Genomic DNA, 19,646 nt, shown 5'->3' on the forward strand with positions numbered 1-19,646 from the left:
CCATCACCTATGAAGCGGCTATTACACATGACCAGCAGTCTCCTACATCCTACACTCCTACTGCAGATGTTACACTGGAGTTAAAGATGATATGCAACTTGTTTCATTAGCAGTACTGTGCACAACCTTACATACAGTATTTGGAAGCAGCTGTTAGGGTGTCAATGAGAGGTTAGGCTACACAAACATGAAAGTTCAACCAGTGGGTCTCTACTCTCAATATCCACTCTGTGTAGGTGTACACATAGCCATTTGGCCCAGCCCTGTAACAAGAGTCACAACACATTTGCATAACATGTACACATGCACAGCTGTTATTGCTTGCAAACGATACTAGAGGGGTGGATATTACATGTCTTATGTGCATGGATAGTTACCTAGCTCTACCAATTGCCTTTGCTATCATGCTGCTAAACTGTCAGATGAATACAATTCATATGCATCCTGTTATTGAGTATTGTAATTACCAACAGACATAACTAATGTTTGCATAACATAGGTTCATAGATTCATACTAGGCTATCTGCCCTAGGGCATTTATAAGCCTAGCCAGAGTGTGTTTGGCTTTCGCCACCCATTTTAAATTAATTTTGCTATGCCCTTTTTCGAGGTTAGTATACTGTGCCTCTGTCTAACAGTGACACAGAAGTGATACCCGGGGTAAACCTACGATCTCCCATCCACTCATCAAGATTCCTCTTGAAAAGAGTCAATGAGGGACTCTGCCTAACCTGGACTGGGATTTTATTCCAGAGTGAAGGGAGCCTCTGGGTTATGAATCTGTCCCTTCATGTCCTATTTATTTCAGTGCTGAGGTTCAAGTCTCTCGAGTGCATAGCTCAATGGGATTTGGATTTTCTGAGGTGCAGCATGTCCGTTAATTCCGGGTTGGACATGGCTTTATACGCCAGGCACAGATCGCCTCTGAGCAGGCGGTATGCTACTGAGTAGAGCTGGAGTTTCTTTAACCGGGCAGCATATGGCATCTGTTTGAGCCCTTTGATCCTCTTGGTGAGGTACTTTTGGGGTCTTTCCAGTTGCTGCAGGTGTCTGGTAAGGAACATCCCAAAAGGGGCATTGTACTCAATTATGGGCCTGATGAGGGATGAGTAAAGAGGCACGATGACCTCCCTGATCTAGATGTGAATCCCTTCATGATTAGGTGGGCTATATAAAATGCTTTTCTAACCACTTTGGCCACGTGGTTGTCAAATGAGAGATTGCTATCAACTTGGGCCCCCAGGTCCCTAATTACTTCTTCTGTACTTAATGGATTACCACCTATGTGGTAATTTGTGGGTACTTTGTTTTTGCCAAAGGGGATGACTATACACTTTTTGGCGTTTAGCTTGAGGCCATGGCTCTGGCACCAGTTGTCTGTTTCTCTGAGGCCCTTTTGGAGGATGCTTGTGTCGGCTGGAGAGTCAATTATGGTGCCCAGTTTGCAGTCATCTGCGAACTTGGTCAGCCACAGTCCTTCCGTGTTGGCCTGTACCTCCGAGAAATATATACAAGAGAGGTCCCAGGACTGAGCCTTGTGGGATGCCACTTGTAACTGGTTTGGAGTCTGACATGGCTTCAGAAATTCTAACCATGTGGGTTCTGTCCTGGAGCCAGTTTGCAACCCATCTAGTGACATAGGGGTTTATATTTAAGCTGGTGAGCTTATCTATAATGCCTGAGTGGGGTATTGTATCGAAGGCTTTTGCAAGGTCCAGGTAGGCTGCGTGGACCACCTTCCCCTCGTCAATGGCCTTGGTGACTGTTTCAAAGAAATCGACCAGGTTTAAGAGGCAGGATCTGCCATTAACAAAGCCGAACTGGGTAGGATCCAGTGTCTGTAGGTCCCCAATATCTATTTATGAGGTCCATGATGATCCTTTCCATAGCTTTGCAGACCAAGCTAGTCAGGCTTATGGGGCAATAGTTTCCAGGATCTGTTGAGGCACCACCTTTGTGGAGAGGGACCACTGTTGCTGTACGCCACTTTTTGGGTACATATCCTGTAGTAAGGCTGAGACTGAACAGTAGTTTTATGTTTGGGTTTAGCTCTTCTTGGAGTTCATGTAGGACGCAGCCCGGGACACTGTCTGGTCCCATTGATGCTGTGTTTTTTTCTTTGGAGAGGGTGGCTCTTACCTGAGCATCTGAGATGTCGGGGGGGGGCAGCACTCTGCTGGAATAGATATTTGCCCTTTTGGTGGGGAGGGGGGGAGTTTGCGCTGAACCTGTCAGCTAGGATGTTGGCAATGTCTGTGGGTTCAGTGTATTTTTTGTCATTTTGGACTAATTCTGAGCATATCTGGGAATTCCCACCCAGGTTCCTAACATAACTAAAGAAAGCCTTGTGATTATCCTTAGTGTCCTGTGCAATTTTTCTCTCGAAGCTGGCCTTAGACGATTTTATGAGTGCCCATAGTTTTTTGCTAATACTGATCATAGATGCCTTCCCTTTTTGGGATTTTGCTCTCTCATGTAGTAGCTTCCTCCTTCTATTGTATAGTTTGTTTATGGCTGGGGTCCACCAGACAGGATGCCTGCCTTTGGAGGATTGGGTCTTGGTTTTATTTGGGATTGCATGAGCCATGCATTCCCAAAGGTGTTCATAGAATGCGTTTATAAAGGATTCTGCGGTCTGGGCCATATTTTCCACAGGCCCAGGGACTTTGAAGGATTCCACCTCAGTTTTGAGGAGTATGAAATTTGCTTTAGAGATGTTTTTCACTGTGGTTTTCTGGGCAGGAGGTGGGGTCGGGATGTGAATATCCAGTGAGATTAGTTTATGGTCTGATCTTACCAGTGAGGGATACACTTCTGGTCTGGAGCATAGAGTCCCAATGTTGGTGATGATCAGGTCCAGTATGTTTTCCCCTCTTGTGGGAGTGGTAACAAGTTGTTCCATAGCATTTGAGTTTATAAATTCTAGGAACCTTTGGGCTAGGGTGTTGGAGCTAGAGTAATGCTCCCAGTCTATGTTTGGGTAGTTGAAGTCACCCAATATAATGGTGTTTGGAGAGACCTTCATATTTTCCAGTGTTCTTAGGAAGGCCGAGTGGGGTTCCTGGGTTTGGCAGGGTGGTCTGTAGCAGGCTATAAACTGGAAGGCAGTTTTACCCACTGTTAGTTGCACATGGATAGTCTCTGATGCTTCGTGCTGTTCCACCAACCTGGAGGTGTGGGTATCTTTGATGAATATTGATACTCCCCCTCCTTTTGTGGTTCAGTCCAAGTTTTGTGGCCGAAAAGCATGGTGTGAGGTATAACCTGGTAGTGCTGGGGTGCTCTCGGGAGCCTTGAACCAGGTTTCTGTTACTGCACAGATATCAATGTTCTCCATGCTAAAGAGAGTTTCGAGTGCATGCATCTTGAGGTTTAGACATAACACAAATGCTATGTAAACTGGAATACAGATGAGACAGATCTACCTAGGATACTGTACATTACACACTTATTATTTATTTATTTATTTATTTATTTATTTCAGTTTGATTACCGGGGAAGTCCACTGGGCCAGAAAGTGCCCATTTTCCATGGAGGCCCGGGGAGAAAAGCTCCACAAAAAAAAAAAACACACACTACACACAATAAGAGGTTACAAAAATAAATTTCAAATACAGAGGTAAAAATACAAGTATGAATTCATGCAAAACAGGTATAGTAAAATAATAAATTGTCATTGTACAAGCAATGAGACAAAGTTGCAGATTTTTACATTCAGAGCAATAGGAATCAATTGTCTAGAAATAGGCATCAGTGATTACTGGACAGTTGTGTTATATACATGCTAAGAGTTGAGAGAGAAATTGAAAGAACAGAAGGTGATGGAATAAGTTTGAGTAAGGTAAATAGAAAAGGAGAGGATGTAGTGAGGTTTGCATCAGGAGTTTAGTAGGCTCTATGGGGAAATGTATTTGTATTTATGTAGGGTGAAAGCAGGAGCATTTGTTTGGAGGATAGAAATGAGAAAAGTTGAGTTTTGAAAGATTCTGGGTAAGGTATTGTCCTAAGTGAGGGAGGAAGAGAGTTCCATTTTTTGCCTACTATGAAAGAGAGAAGGAGTTGGCCTGCAGGGCGTTTGGGTTTATGAATAGCGATGAAATTTTGATGTTCAGATCTCAGGGATCTGGTTGGGATGTAAGGGGGAAGGATGTTAGTTAGAGCTGGGCACTTATTAGGAAAAAATATTAATTTGTGAGCAGTGGTAAGTTGGAGGTAGTCGAGGTAGTTAGGGAGTTCCAGCCAGTTCAATGATTGTAGGGAGAGGCAGTGGTGAGTACAGGATTTGGATTTGGTTGCGAATTTGGAGATTTTATTGTAGCAAGTTTCAAGTTTAGAGGTGAGGGAAGAAGACAGGTTAGTTAGAAGAGGGGCTCCATATAGTAAGGAAGGAAGGAGATAGGTAGTTGCTAAAGTATGCCTGGAGGAGTTGGAGAAAGCGGTTATTCCTGTAGAGCATACCAAGTTTTGGTGGGTTTTCTTGATGTTTTGTTGTACGTGGATATCAAATTTGAGGTATTCATCTATGGTGATACCTAGGAGTTTTGCAGAAGGAACCACTTCTATGGCAGTGTTGTTTTGGCTAAGGACTTTGAAAGCATTTTTGTCGAAGGAGTAGGCCCTGGTGGGTGGGAAGAGAAGTATTTTAGATTTATTAGAGTTGAGAGAGATGGTTGCAGTGCATCCAGTTCTCAGTAGTGGAAAAAGCTATTTGAGTTTTTGACAGTAATTCTGGCAAGTTGGCAGAGGAGCAAACTAAGGTGGAGTCATCAGCGTATTGGATAACTGTTGTGTCAGGGATGACAGAGTGAAGGTTATTTATGAAGATGTTGAAAAGGATGGGTCCGAGGATGGATCCCTGGGGAACACCGGTGGGAGTGGGCAGGAATGAGGAGGTAGAGTTATTCCATCTGACAGCTTGTGATCTGTCAGATAGGTAGCTGGAGAACCAGGAGAGGGTTTCAGGGGAAAGATGAAGGTTAGAGATGACAGAGTAGGTGATTGTGGGAGATAGTGTCAAGGCTTTAGAAAGATCTAGTAGTGTTGAGGATACTAGTAAGCCGGAGTCTCGGGCCCGATTTACTGTATCTAAGAAGTATAGTAAGGCGGTAATGGTGCTGTGGCCAGGGCGGAAACCATGCTGGGTGGGAGTTATGAGGTTATTTTGGGTTAAGAAAGGCATAAGTTGGTGGTGGACACATTTTCAAGAATTTTTGATATAGGTGAAAGAAGGGCGATTGGGCGGAAGTTGGAGATATTAGTGTTTTTGCCTCCTTTATGAAGAGGAAGGATGAAGGCAGCACGCCAGAGTTTGGCAGTAAGGTACTTTTAAAGGTCTCTTGATTAGGATGCTGATAGGGATGGCAATACCTTCAGCAGCAGCTTTGAGGAAGGAGGAGGGTATGTTGTCAGGGGCATTTGAGCAAGGCTTTAGTTTAGTGAGGAGTCTCTTTATAAAAGTAGTTGGAACAGGTTTGAGATTGAAATTAGGAGGGGAGTGAGGAGGGTAGGAGGGAGAAGAGGAATGAGAGTAGGAAGGATTGTTGTCTGGGAAAGATTTGGTAAGATTAGCTATAGAGTCAGTAAAAAATGTGTTAAAGAGAGAGCTGAGTTCTGAATCAGTTATGCTAGGGTCAGGGCAGGGATTATTCCTGGATCCTGGGAGGAGTAGGGAATTAATAGATTTCCAGAATTGTTTTGGGTTTACGTTATTGTTAGACTGAAGTTTATTATAATAGTTTTTTTTTTGTCAGAGATGATTAGTTTTTTTGCTTGGTTGCGAAGTTGTGTGTATTGAAGCAGGGTGGAAGGTATCTTATTCTTCTGGTAGAGCTTCCAGAGTTTGTCCCTACAGTTCATGATTTGTTTGGTTTCTTTGTAGAGCCATGGAGCAGAATTAGTTTTGATTCGTTTGTTTCTTGGAGGGGCTTGGGAGTTGAGAATTGTTAGGAAAGTGAAGTTGAAATGTTCTACTGCGTTGTCAAGGGGAAGAGTATTTAGAATTTGCCAGTTAATGTGTTTAAGAGTGTTTGAAAAGTTAGAGGGGTTGAAGTTGCTGGGATTACGAGTGTGGATGTAATGGTGCTGATGTTTAGTTGTGTTGTTTGAGCGATGTATGAATGCAGGGAGATGGTCACTAAAGGTGTCTGGGATAGTGCCAGAGAGTGTTATTTTGTTTGGGTGGGAGACTAAGATCCAGTCGATGATGGATCCTGGGGGATGGTGTTTATTTGGGCGTGTGATAGTGTGAATTACTTGGGTAAAGTTGTACAGGTTAATGAATTGGGAGGGAGAAGGAGAGTTAATTTTATTCCAATCAATATTAACATCACCAAGGATGAAAGTTTCAAATTTTATTTTGGTTGAGGCCCAGTGAAGAATATTTTCAAGGGTAGAGATGTTGTCGCCAGGGGATATATAAAGGGAGATAATGCAGATATTTTTGTGTTTATTTAGTCGTAGGAGACTAGCTGTTAGCTCAGAGATTTGAATTGTGGAATTGGAGTTTGTAGAGGGATTACAGAGAGAAGGTTAGAGTAGATTAGTGCAGAGCCTCCTCCTTTTCTGTTTAGACGGTCGCTTCTATGGATTTGGTAACCACACATTATCCCACAATGCAAATCATATTTGCAAAGTAAGCCCACCTTTGACATGTTCATCTCACTAATACACTCATACATATGTCTACTGTTACAATATAACAACATTTACTATCCCCTGTTATAGCACATACTTGTTGGACCAACCCTGACACAGACAGTGGATGGAAATGAATTAATGAATTCCAAGCCCAAATATATCATCTCTTGTGGTGTATGAGGAGATTGCCTTGTGACCTACAATAGTACAGACATAGAATACTACAGGCATAACTACTGCACAACAATTCATTACTACAGAATAGCTATTTCCACTATATGCATTGATTATACTGTAATTATTACAGAAAAGGTACTACATACACAGACATACTACATTTTATTTCTTTTTGGGGTATTTTGTAATGTTCTGCAGGTATATAAAGATGGTTTGAATGTGTGACACGCCATCCTTTTATAGTTAGAGATCAGTACCATGTGCTATCCTGACCACCAATTGGTGTTCCAAAGTAGTTAATTACATGCAAATCAGCTGTGTAGCTACTCCATTAGCCAATACCATGGCAACAGTGGAGTATAACTGAGTGCACCAATTGAGCATTGTCCCTTTCCCTTCCTTGTGAGGTATACAGCTTGAAAGTGTGGTCTGAAATCCATTGCAACAGCTGTATGGAGACACACTCAACTATATTTTGTGGAATGTCTAGACATTTTGATCTACATGTGAGTACTGCTGTTATATTTCTGAACATTGCTACTTCTGCAAGGTTTGTCTGTACCTAATACTTCTGCATATGTTTTAGTCTGGCCAGGTTGTTTGACCAGCTCAAGACTGTATGGCTATGCATATAATGTTAGGGGGTTTACAGTGTGATCACGAGACATCTTTAGTTTGGTGTAAATGTGCATCATACTGTGCTGATAATCAGTAATTGGTAACAATTCCTGGTGTAATTACTTTTCAACCCTCTAAAACATGATTCGTTCAAACAAACCCTGTAACATCAGCAGCTGTTCCATTGTATAACAGCAACTATTTCACATAGGGCCATGTTAGTGTGACTCTGCCCAGGTATGTCAAGGATTCAGCAGATGTCATACAGTGGGTGAATAATTGGTAATGGTATGACAGTATGTATTGTTGTAATTAGTTTGGGTGTGGGGGAAATGTTGGTGGGTGTACATAGAAGATGCAGGTGTGTAGACACTGCTTTTATACATATTCTATATGTGTGCATGAGGGTTCTTTCCCTATGTGAAAACCTATCCCTTAGTGGACTAATACAATGGTAATTGCAGTCTGGTTCATTCAGGCAATGTTAAATGCTTCCTGTATTGCATGCAGGTAATGTTAGTCCTTGAATCCTTTTGGCCATACATCGGAATGTAATAAAGGTTTGCTAAATAAAAGATGTCTGTGTATTTCTGTCATGGATATTTGCACTCATTGTAGTTGTGTTGGTGACTAACCCTATTTGGCTCATGTCCGTATGACATATTTGTAATAGTGTATTGGCATATACTCTTCATATGTTATGTTCATATTGTTTGGGGGGGCAGAATGTGTGATAGCTATGGTCCATGTTATACTCAGATTTGAACACTTCAGATGCTGTATACACACATGCATGTATGTATATATACATATATATATATATATATATATATATATATATATATATATATATATATATATATATATATATATATATATATACAACTTTATGTACCGGTAATATATATTGCATATGTTTATATGTGCCTCCATAGATGTGTAGATGTTTTTAACCTATCTATATATCTATATATATGTATATCTGTATATATTGACATGTATCTATATATATATATATATATATATATATATATATATATATATATATATATATCTGTACATCTGTATAGATATAGATATATATATATATATATATATATATATATATATATATATATATATATATATATATATATATATCATACACCTTGCATTGGGTACATGGCAGTTTGTCCTATTTCCACACAATCTTCCCTTTTCTATTTTAACCTGTCTGAAAACACAATTGACATATGTACATCTTAGGTAGCTTAGTGGTAGGTTACTCTGAGGATGATGTATATGGTTGTGGGTTCTAATCCTGGAAGTGGTTATTATTTTACTACTCAGAGCAAGCACTGCTAGGGAAAGGGTGATTAATCCACATTTAAGCAGTTGTAAGCTAGTTTGCCCGTGTTTTGTGCGACGGTAAGTGAAGGTTACACCTGTGAAGCGCTTATCCGTTTAACTGTTTTTAAGCACCACTTACCATCACGTAAACCTGCACAAACCCGCTTAAAACTACTTAAAAGTGCCTTAATCAACCTGTATCCAACTGCCCTTATGCTGGCCCTAATAAAAATAAACAGCCCTTGAACCCGGGACCATGAACACCACAGTCACTGACTTTACCACTAAGGCATCTGAGACATGTACAACTGCTATCATTTTTAGAATATACCTTTTACTACAAGCATTCATCACTACTGAAAACAAATGTGACAGTCAGTTTGTGTACATATGTATAATACATGGTAATGTTCATATGTCTGTAGAATTATGCGATGCAATGTGACCTGACAGGGTGTATTAGGGATGTGCATGGTTCTGGTTTTGTGTCCTTTTTTTATTGTCTCCATACTCCATGTATACATCTCCAGTTCACTTACTGAACATCCACCCAGGCTCTCCTTGATGCATAATTATTTTACCCATCATTCCTCCCCCACCCCAAACTCCACATACACAACAACCATCTGTTCTGTGGTGAATTAAGTTAATATTAATTGTTATAATACCAGAGCTGCATGTGTTTTGTGTACACTTCAATTCCTTCGGATTGCTTCTGTGTCACGAAGTGTGTTCTTAGATGCTTATATATATAGCTATAGATGTGTCTGTATGTGTATATATATATATATATATATATATATATATATATATATATATATATATATAGATATATATGTGTGTGTGTGCACACATCACTGACATGCATATATATTTAGTATTAATTATTAACAGTTATACATATGTAGACTTGTATATGTTTATTCAGAAACAACAGTACATTACAATGTACTGTACAATATGTACACAAAGTGGCTGTCCCATTTGTTGTCAGTACTGTGGAATGCCTGTAGTAAGAGGTGTATTCTAAAACCCATGAAACATGTATACAACTGAGATGGCTTAGTGGTAAGTCCAGTGACTAATGTGTGCATGGTCCAGGGTTCAAGACCTGCGATGGTTTACCTTTTATTAGGCCAGATTACGGCTCTTTTAAGCAGTTGTAAGCATGTTTACAAGTGATTGTGTGACATTAAGGAGGCAGTTAAATATGGATGAATGAAATTTAAAAGCATATAACATGTGCGTGCAAACATGGTCACATCCACTAACTACTCAGGATATATATACTTAAGTGTAGTAACATCTCACTATGTGCTTACATAACATTACAATCTTTGTTGACTTTACTCTTGGGCACAAATGGGTTTATATGGGTGTTTCAAATGTTTATTAAACTGAAGATTTCTACCTAAATATGCAAACTGTGGTTAAGGTATACTTTTTAACATAATAAGCATCTCTGACTTTATTGGGATTTGAACTGCAAATGTATAGATACTATGTGAATGCTCGAACCATTATACTATTGACATTAACGTTGCTTCTGCCTATTTTTCTATTTAGATGATTTCTATGTGTAAGCTAGGCTAAGCAAAGGGCAGTGGCACGCAAACCCACTGAGCGTCACATACTCTTGAAATAATAACATAAGAAATGAAAGGGGAGAATATGAAATAAAATTCCTAACTACATTAGGCATGGCCCCTTACTGACACTCATCAAGATAAACCTTGACGGGTGAATGGGTAATGGAATATACACCCCTGGAATCATGTGTGCCAGAACCCTACAGCAGTGGGGGGGAGCCCCCTCAGTTTTGCAGCTGCAAGACCTGTCAGGGAAATTGAATGGTGTAGAGTTTTCATGTTAACATGCCCTGTTTAGATCACTAAGTGACCCTATCACCCTCCGCCTCCCAGTCTTCAACAGCTTCCAGCACCTCTGCCTGGAATCACTTCATTGGCTATACTTGACAGAGGCTCAGTTAATTGATAAATGGGGCAGAGAAAGGCAACACACTGTAGCTATGCTTCTAAATGCCCTTGGGCAGATAACCTAGTACATACCTGTGAACCTCTAAGGTGCAGGCCATCAATGAAATAGAATATGTGAATAAACAGAGTTTTCAGATCACAATATACCGTGAGTAATCAGCATGTAGGCAGAAAACTGTTCAATACAGCAAGTACATGCAGAACACTGATACTTAATCACTCCAAAAGTCTCTCTTAGCAGCTAGATGGCTTGTATCAGTTTAAGGCTTTCTATTGCTTACCAATAGGTTACCTACAGGAAAGGTGAGAAACAAGCACAGATGGGAAACATGCATGCAACAATACCATACCGGCTTGCACCTGTCGCCCTTAGGCTTTTGAATACTGGCCAAGGCTCTTGCCGCCCCCATGGTGCCTTTTTTAGGCAAGGCTCAAAGGTGAAACCCACCTTTGTAAACAACACAAAAAAGTAAAACAATGAGGGTTATGATACTCAGCACCAGGAGTTGCAATCACAACATGCATGCACTTACAGCACTCCTCAGTATGGACAACATCAACATCTCTGCAGTAACTGAAACCTGTTTTAAGGCTCCTGAGAGCACCCCAGCACTACCGGACTACAACTCATACCACACATTTTGGCCACAGAGCATGGACCATCACAGAAATGGAGGGGGTGTATCCATATTAATCAAGGATACCTACACCTCCAGGTTAGTGGGGCAGCATGATACCTCTGAGATCATCCATGTGCAGCTAACATCAGCCAGAACTGCATTGCAAATTGTGGCCTGCTCCAGATCACCCTCCATGACCCAGGACCACCACTCCAACTTCCTGGAGAAAGTGAAAAAGATGACAGTCCTACCAAACACCCTCATATTGGATGATTTCAACTACCCTACCATTAACTGGGAAAACTACTCGAGTACTTTATTCCAGGCCCAGCGCTTCCTGGAATTTATCAACTCAAATGCCCTGGATCAGATGGTAAACTCCCCAACCAGAGGTGGAAACATAGTAGGCCTGGTAATCACCAACATGAGTGACAGGTGCAACCCACAGAGGTAAACCCGTCACTGGTTAGATCTGACCATGAACTATTCACTGTGGATATCCACACCCCACCATCTCCCCCACCCAAGGACACCACAGTGAAAACCTTTCCTACAGCTAACTTCACACTACTAAAGACAGAGTTGGGAAGTTTCACAGCCCCCACACTAAGGGAAAACACTGCCCATGATACAGAAAGATTTACAAATGCACTCTATGAGCACCTACAAGGATGTATGGATTGTGCCATCCCAGGCAAACCAAGACTCACTCCTCCAAGACAAGGACACCAGTCTGATGCACCCCTGCAATAAACAGGCTATACAACAGAAGGAGGAGGACGGTAGTCCAGACACAAAAGAAAATCCCAAGTAGGAAGGACATCCCTGACCAGTATTAGTAAGAAACAATGGTCCCTCGTGTAATCATCCAAGGCTAACTTCAAAAGGGAAATAGCCAAGGATTAGGCAGATACCACAAAGCCTTTTTTGGCTATATCAAGAATCTAAGTGGTAACTCACAGATTTGCGCTGTGCCGGTGCTATACTGAACCTACTGATATCGCCAACAACCTTGCAGATATATTCAGTGCATACTTCACCCCCATATCACCCCCTAAAGGGCACACAACAATACAGGAAAAGTACAGTATCCCAGACATCACTGACGCACTGGTGAAAATAGCCCTCTCAAAAGGCAAAACACAGCATCACTGAGGACAGATGGTGTCCCAGGCTGTGTCTTGCAAACACTACAAGACAAGCTAACCCCACCACCTAAATAAGCTTTTCAACCTCAGCCTCTCCGCAGGCTACATGCACATAGAATGGCACATAGCAACAGTTATTCCACTCCACGTAGGAGGAGCCACAACTGACCATGGTAACTACCGCCCCATAAGCCTGACTAGCCTGGTCTGCAAGGCTATGGAGTGCATCATCATGGAACTCATTAACAAAGACATGATAACCTCCAAACACTTGACCTAACCCAGGTCTTTTTGGTTGAGGGCACAGCATGCCTACTGAACCTGGTTGATGTCTTACAGGTAGTCACCCAGGCGATAGACGAGGGGAGAGGTGGTTCACACATATCCTACCTGGACCTCACCAAGGCTTTCAACACCATTCCCCACTCCAGTATTATTGATAAACTCACCAGCCTGAACATAAACCCCTACGTTACAGGATGGGTTGCCAACTGGCTTACAGACAGAATCCACATGGTAAGACTAGCGGCTTCCAGGTCCAACTCTTAACCAGTCACAACTGGTGTCCCACAGGGCTCAGACCTGGGACCCTTCTGTTCAGAATATACTTCTCAGAGGTACAGGCAAACACAGGTGGACTATGGCAGACCAGGTTTGCCAATGACTGCAAAATGAGAGCCATAATTGACAGTCCAGCTGACACAGACATCCTTCAAAAGGGTGTCACAGAGGCCGACATAGGGTGTCAGAGTCATGGCCTCAAGCTAAATGCCACAAAATGCATAGTCATTCCATTTTGGAAAAGAAAACACCCACAAATTACCACATAGGTGGCAGCTCCTTTACTACAGACGAGTTAATAAGAGATCTGGGGACTAAGGTAGATAGTAATCTCTCCTTTGACAATCATACTGCCAAAGTAGTTAGGACATCCTTTTATGCAGGCCATCTAATTACTAAAGGGTTCACATCTAGACATACTGAGGTTATAGTGTCCTGTTACTCGTCACTCATCAGGACCATCATAGAGTATAATAACCCATTTGAGATGTACCTCAGAAGACTCTTCCAACAGCTGAGAAGACCACGGGAGTACCTCGCAAAGAGGATTACTGGCCTCAAACATATGTCCTATGCAGCCAGACTGAATAAACTCCAGCTGTACTCAGTGGCATCTCATTTACTCAGAGATGATCTCTGCTGGCCTATAAAGCCATGTCCAACCCAGTCTTAATGGGTTTCCACCTAAGGAAATCCATGTCACAGTGAGCCACGTGCTCTAGTGAGCTAAACCTTGCCACAACAATAACTAGAACATGCTGGAGGGACAGATTCCTGTCACAGAGACTTCCCATGCTTTGGAACAACATCCCTAATTATATTATACAGAGCCCCTCACTAACACTCTTCAAGAGGAACCTTGAAGAGTGGATGGGGAATGGTCAATATACCCCAGGGATCCCATCATTGGCTCTGCTCAACAGAGGGACAGTTAATTAATTGATAGGGTGGCAAAAGCTGACACATTCTGGCTAGGCTTATGAATGCCCTCGGGCAGTTAGCCTGGTACCTACCTATGACCCTATGAACCTATACATACAGTATCAGCACATGCTGATAGCTTCATTTACTGTTCAGGTGTTGACTTGCATTGTGCCAATAGCAGTTGTGTGTGCAATAGTTACGGACTGCCTATGTTGGATGCACACAGTAGACTGCCTGTACATGACAATTTGCAGGTAGTCTTGTGTGTGTGCCATCCATTTTTACTGTGTGTGCAGGTGGAGAAAGGTGTCAGTCCCTAGGTGCCTACACTGTCAGTGTGTGTGCTATACGTTCCCTCCTTGCCAAGGCATGGGAATACTGGGCACGCCTCCATCTGCCTACAGCAGCTGGCTTAGGGGGCTCGTGGTCTGAGTCCCTCTGCATCTGTGGGGCCCTTGGCAATGGTGGTGGGCTGTGAGGGCTTTCACCATTCTGTCCCTGCTGCAGCTGTTTTCACAGGATCATATTGTGTAGCATGGCACATACTATGAAGATGTGGAAACATGTGGCTGGAGAGTACTGCAAGGCTCAACTGGATATGTCCAAGCAATGGAACCATGATTTGAGCATCCCAAACACATGCTCTATGATGATTCTGGTTTGTGCGTGTGCCTCATTATGGCATTCTTACATGGGTGTGTGTGCATTTCTGATGAGTGTCATCATCCACGGTTCCAGTGCATAGCCAGCATCCCCCACCAGATGGCCATATGGGATAGCCCCCCTGGCAAATGCCTGATACAGCTGTGAGGCATGCCATATGTGGGAGTCGTGATAGTTTCCAGGGCTGCCAGCACACACACATGACCTGGCAGTTGATGGAGGGATATCCCTTGCGGTTTATGTAGTGCCTACCCTGCTCACTGGGTGGTGACTTGATGTGTATGTGCATGCAGTCTATTTCACCCAGTACCTCCAGGTAGTCTGCCACATGGTGGAAGAGATGTATATTGCTGGCCAACTCCTCCTGCATTTGGGGGAAGTATATGTGCTCACTGGCATGTGGTAACATGGCATCCAGGAAGTGGTGGAGTACCCTGGATGCTGATGCCTGTGAGATCCCCATGATATCCCCAATCGGCCTTTGTAAGGTATCTGTGACTAGTATTCTCAAGCTTACACATACCTTGGTATCCACTGGGATGCATTCCCCTCTGTTTGTTCTGGCTCTGAGGAATGGCCGGCACAGCTCCACAAGTTGCTGTAGGGTGTCCCTGTCCACCCTGTAATGCTCTACTATCTCCAGATCATGTAGCCCTGGTAGGTTACCCTGGGTCTGAACACTCTTCAACTCCTCTGATGCCTGCAGTGGTTGTCAGCATCATCCTCCTCACCACCTTCAGTCTCCATCACATGCTGGTGGATCAAAGCAATGGTAGCCCCTAACATGTACATATTAAAACTTCCCTGTTTGTATACACCAATGGTGCAGTGTGTATGGGAAAACATAAGTGTGCGTGAGGTGCTTTCACACTTTATACTATTGTGCTATAGATGCTGCTAATGTAATTGGCCTTGTATGAGCAGTTCCAGCTGCAAAGTATCTTACTTATGGGTTTTACAGTGATTACTGCAAGTGTGGGGGACTGTAGTGTGGAGTTATGCTTGCCTGGCTTGATTCATCTCTTGCCCTTTAATTCCCTTTTAAATCTAGATCCCCTCCCATTGTCAGGCATGCATCCACCTGCCAGCTTTATTGTCTTGTACTTTCCCTACCCAGTTGTGTGTTGCAAAGTGTGTTATGTAGCTGATATAATGCAATTCTACTTTGTTCTGCTGCAACACTTTACTGTTTTCTTTGCAGTACAGCCCCTCCCCTTTCCTGTTCTGCGGGTAGCTGCTAGCAGTCTTGTTAGCTGTTGTCAATGGCCCACTGTAGTTTCCTAGGTGTTAATTGCTCATTTGTACTCCAATTTCCCTGCTGCAGCATTTCCTTATTTTTTTCATATATCCTTCCTGTTTTAGCTCCAGTGCGCGCCACGCATACCCGTTTACCGGGCTTAAGCACATTTTAATCTCTGTTCACATGCATACTCGGTTACCTTGTGTGCTCTCAGCTAGCCAAAGCTAAAGCCAGTTAAACACATCCCTTTCCTTTAGCTTTGCTTAGCTACAGGAAAACTGGATTGGCATTGCTCCAATGTGCTTACAGCAAAGGTGACACACCCCTTTCTTGTTGTCATCTTTATCTCATGGTCACACCTCCGTGTTATAACACTACACCATGAGGTGCATCCTTACACCAAAGGGAATCTGTGATTCAGTATAACTCCTCTCATTTGCATTAAATTGTCTACTAATTCCTAGAAACTACGCATAACACTAACATAGCCCCTTAGCAACCCCTGCATCATGGTGTGGTGTAACATGCCTGCCATTGACTATTATGGGGAAATCATGATATGTGTTACATTGCTGTTTTATTTTCTTTTTTTTCTATTTTTCTTATGATCCCGTTTGCACGCTGCTGCCCTAGGCTTTAAACTCCGCGATAGCTCGAGAGACAATAATAATGTTATTTTTATATTTTGTAAATTTTTTTTATGTCACTGGCTATATATTTAGTCATTGGCATATATTAACAATATAATACATGTTTGGCCGGCTGACATGGCTCCGATTTTATGTTTGCAGTAATGTAAATCTTTTTTTACGGTCTACATTTCTGTATGCTTACACTACGCCTGCACCACTTCCTGGATCGCTAACTGCCCTCATTTGCATGCTACACTGCTGCAAATGGGGTGATTAGCATACAGGAGCCGAGAGCTGTGCTGGCGTAGCATATGCAGGTAGTGCACGTGAAAACAGCTCGTACCTGCATTGCTCGGCGGCCATATTTGGTGTTGGAACACCAACGCTACTCCTGCACCTGGCGCAAGCTTCGTGAATCCCAGGGATTATTTCATTCTTAACCTGGATTCCTGAATTTTCAGACTTGAAAGAGGGACTTTCATTTGGAATTGAAAGGGTGCATAGAGCACTGAGGAAACCTGCTTCTAACTGAACAAATACTCCACCTAGATCCATAGTTATAAAATTTATTTTATTTCTGGAAAAGGAACTAATATTAAAATCTTCTTGGAGAAAATTACCCTTAAAATATAATCAAAGCCTGATAAGGTTTGACAATGATTATTCTTCCAGAATATTAGAACAAAGGAAAAAAAGTCTGACCAATAATAAAACTGTTGAAACAAAACAACATTAAAGCACACCTGACCTTTCCAGCCAAGATAAAAATACGTTTTGACAATGAGATGAGAACCTTTAATGACTTAGAAGAAGCTACTATATTCATCAAAAACAACAACATAGTGTCTATCCCACAAGAAATGGAATTAATGGCCCCTACTCTTAAAAGAATAAAAGAAACAAATCCTTGGACTGATGCTAGAAAGAAGAAACAAAAAACTAATTCCAAGATAGATGTCTCAAAAAAAAAAAAAAAAAAAAAAACTCTTACAACTACATCTCTCAAAGTATCAACTGATATGGTGCATCACTTGTCATCTGTATTTATTATTATTCTTAAACAACTGAGAAATAGTAATGATTTATTCAGAATGTTCAAAGAGTCGAATAATTCTTCACAAAGATAGGTCAAGATGGGTTACTATTTACATAAGCCAAACAAAGCAACATATAATACAAACATAGAAGTTTCTATTCCCCTACTTGAACTCAATGAATACTTATCTTGTTCATTTTTCATTGATTTTACTTATAATAATTTAAGTAATTAATTAACTAATTCAACAAGGTACTGTTCATCAGAGTTCAGACTCAAATGTAACAAATTAACATCATATATAATAGCAGTAACAGTAAAGTGTTTTGAAAAAAAATGCTGTCATGGAGACTAATGCCTTCTTCAGTTAAAGCATGATTTAGAAATGTCATGTATATCCTGGTTAAATAATAGTAGCAAGCTCTTTGCACAAATGTCATCATTATTCTGTCTAAATATAGTTAATATCAATTATGGCAGGTATCATAGCTTCGAGTGCTGTTTGATCAATCCTGATATGGTGTGCGTGGATGCAGCCGTGTCTGGCAGCTAGTACAAATGTCATTATTATTCTGTCTACACATAGTTAATATCAATTATGCCAGGTATCATAGTTTTGAGTGTTGTTTGATTAAGCCTGACATGGTTTGTGTGGATGCAGCTGTGTCTGGCAGCTGTTGTATGTTGCCATTTTCGTCTCCGGGAAGCTGTGGGTTGTGGCTTGTGATCGAGGTTTACTGATGTTTGTGTATTAGGAAGAGACATTTGGTGTTTTAGCTTGGTTCCACGGGAAGGGGGTGGATAAAACTGTGATTTGGGATATTTTGGCAGAGAATAGTTTATTTATACATCTGCTGAGTGAGTGGTGAGAAGGCTGGAAGAATGTGTTATCTCTTCTGGCAGCTTGTTGGAAGTTTTTTTTTTTATCCATTTGCTCTCCATTCTTTTCCTGGCTGCTGTCTCGCTGAAAGGGAGGGGATTTAGGCTTGAAGTTGCAGTGAAGTGAAGCTTTGCTTCAGGTGCATTGCGAGCCTCTGGTATGCAGTACACAGACACACTAACAGAAACAGATGCTCCCAGGTTGCTATGGTAACAGAGACAGAGTGGCAATAATGCTTAATGACTCTGAGGAGCCTACTGAGATGAAACTCTGCAATGAAGTTTTTGGTTTAAAAAAAATTATATATATATATATATATATATATATATATATATATATAAATATATATATAAGGGCTGTTTTAAACCACATGCACACATATTGATGGTCTCCCAACACTTCGTTTAGCTCATTAAGTTGATTCTTGATAAAAATAAATAAATAAATAAATAATAAGCACAGTTTTATATTTAAAATGTATTTTGGTCCAAGCACATTACAGACTTACATAAGACTGGAAGTCTGAGTTATTGTGAAAGACTAAGAGCACTTAGTTTTGTGCAGTACCCTTTGCAGTGGTCTGGGAGGTGAGCTTTCTCGGATGTGTTGGGCTTATGGGCATAGCTGATTCTAGGGGTGTATGGGGTTGCCAGGATGTGCTAGAGTCATCAGATTTCCTGCATGGAAATATCTGTGGGAATGGAAGGTGTGTTAAGTGGTTCAGTGGCAGAGTGGCCACTGCATGGAACAGGCTGATAAATGGAATAGGGCAAATATTGGTTTGGATATTTTAAGAACAGCCTGGAAACACGCTACATGAACTAGTGAATGGTATTCTAGAAAAAATAGATGGGCATTGTTGCCCATGCTTGAAGTACTGATATGTGTGTACATAAGGATGGAAATATACTTATAACAAATAAGAAACTAGACGGGTCTCATAATTTAAAATCTATGGACTGTATGAACATGCTTGGAAGGAGCTAATAATAAGAATAGGCATTACAGTTTGTGGTCTCTCAAATAACTAAGCAACAGCCAAACACACACACACACACACACACACACACACACACACACACACACACACACACACACACACACACACACACAAAATAGTTATGTAATATATGATGTAGGTAAATCTAGACATAAAATATATAATCATCATATAAGATGAAGCAG

Source organism: Protopterus annectens, chromosome 7.part0 (assembly GCF_019279795.1).
Source record: "Protopterus annectens isolate FY-2018-M chromosome 7.part0, PAN1.0, whole genome shotgun sequence".
NCBI classification, from domain to species: domain Eukaryota; kingdom Metazoa; phylum Chordata; order Ceratodontiformes; family Protopteridae; genus Protopterus; species Protopterus annectens.